Genomic DNA, 1,865 nt, shown 5'->3' on the forward strand with positions numbered 1-1,865 from the left:
GGTGGGAGACTTTTGGGACATCTGGAGGGACATCAGGAGGACAAGCTTAAAATGTAACTGCACACTAACTACACACATTTTACAACCAGATAAAAATCTATGTATTTGGCTATAATGCTGTAAAACACATTTTTCATGTTCAAAATCCCAAGATTACTGTGCATATTGTTGCTGTTAGGTGAATACCATGGAACTCTACCATGGAACTCTACCATGTAACGCTAACAGAAAGGCATAAAACCTTACAATTTCCTAATAAATTAAGACATTGCACACGTTACAGATTTCATTTTGTGTCAAAAAATGAACTGAGCCAAATAGACCCCCACCTCTACTCCCCAAAGTCGCAGTCCATAGAATCCATTAAAAATACTCCATACCATTTTCCCAGTCCATCACCCCCACCTGAAAGCACATAGTCCAACAGAAATCAAAACCCACACCCATAGACAAAGATAACACTTCATTGATCGCCTTGGGTAAATTCAGGAATCAGTTCACTGCTCCAGGTGAGGCTCGAACTCACAACCTCGGCATCACTCTGCAGGATACTGTCTTATAAGTACCGCGCGCTGACCGATTGCGCCACTGGAGCCCAGAGGACAACACCGGTCCTCTTTATTTCCTGCAGCATTTCAGCACTCGCATGTTGTTAAATCAGGTCTCTTGGCAATAGTCAATATGATGCACTTCAGTCACAACAGATGCATGAAATTCAGTCAGTTTTAATCTCCTAACCCCCCAGCTGTTCTCAAGGTGAGCCATTAAATCCTAAACTATGATTCTCTCTTCATTCTTCACTTCATGAAACATTACTGTACGAGTCTTTTCATTTGTAGTGTTTTGATACTGAGTCTTGTAAAAACTAAAACTTTATAATATAGTTATGGATTATGTTATGGACTATAGTTCAGTGGTTTTCAATCCTGGTCTTCAGGACTTCTAGCCATCTAATCAGGGATTTACGCCAGGGACGCCAGATGAATGCAATGAACTGCAATTAAGTACCTGGTATAATAGAAAGCCAGCAGCACTCTGGGCACTCAGCACTCTGAAAACAATACTACCATTAAGTCTAGTGGAAAACTATTTTCACACCTTAAACCGTTTCGCCACTTCTGTGTCTCCCTCACAGGATCTACTTGCTGGACTTTATTCTACCCCTAGGTCCTAGGTAGTACAGATCTTTTAGTGGGAGAAAGTTTGAATTTAAAAAAAAAAATGAAGTTAAATAACTTTTTAAAACTTTGCTCCACAGAATAGAGTCATACGCAATGGCCAGCAACATAGATAGACGTAGTATTAGTATATGTGAGAGTCATAAATGCTTTTCTATTCTATTCTATTCTCCAGTGCATTTCTCATTGAAATCACAATATTTTTACTATATTTTCTAGCCATTTTCAGCTGATTTATTCCAATGAAAGATATCCCTTCTCTACATTTTATCTCTCAGGGTTGAGGAGGAAAACCTGATTGTGTAAGGTAATATTTTAAGGTTTACATATCACAGCTGTTTATTTATTCATCTGTCACCCTTTCAGTTGCAAAGAATACTGCTTTACCATAAAAGAAGAGCAAACTCAGCAAACAGCTCAGTGAAACAAAAGACAATATATTTATCAATAACCCTAGTAACTGCCTCCAAATTCCAACTGTCCTCCACTTTTTAAGATCTGTTCATGTTGAACTAACGCTACACAATCCATATGATGCATGTCCTCCCCTCTCTTCTGTCTTTCCTGTCTCTTGATTGTATACTATCCCATATAACAAAAATATCTTAAAAACAATGTTAAAAATGTATCCAATAGTCGCCTAAGTGAAAGATTTTAAAACTGGTCAGATGAATGAATACTCAGAAT

The 1,865-nt window shown here is 38.1% G+C and overlaps 1 non-coding gene across 1 annotated transcript; it reads right to left on the reverse strand.

Moving 5' to 3' along the window:
* Window positions 1–501: 501 nt before the first annotated feature.
* Window positions 502–595, reverse strand: trnai-uau (transfer RNA isoleucine (anticodon UAU)). The gene is made up of 2 exons: window positions 558–595; window positions 502–537 (listed from the first exon to the last, which is right to left on the reverse strand). It is a non-coding gene; the product is annotated as a tRNA-Ile (tRNA).
* Between the last annotated feature and the right edge of the window lie 1,270 nt (window positions 596–1,865).

The sequence above is a fragment of the Centroberyx gerrardi genome, chromosome 19 (assembly GCF_048128805.1).
Source record: "Centroberyx gerrardi isolate f3 chromosome 19, fCenGer3.hap1.cur.20231027, whole genome shotgun sequence".
In the NCBI taxonomy this organism is placed as follows: domain Eukaryota; kingdom Metazoa; phylum Chordata; class Actinopteri; order Beryciformes; family Berycidae; genus Centroberyx; species Centroberyx gerrardi.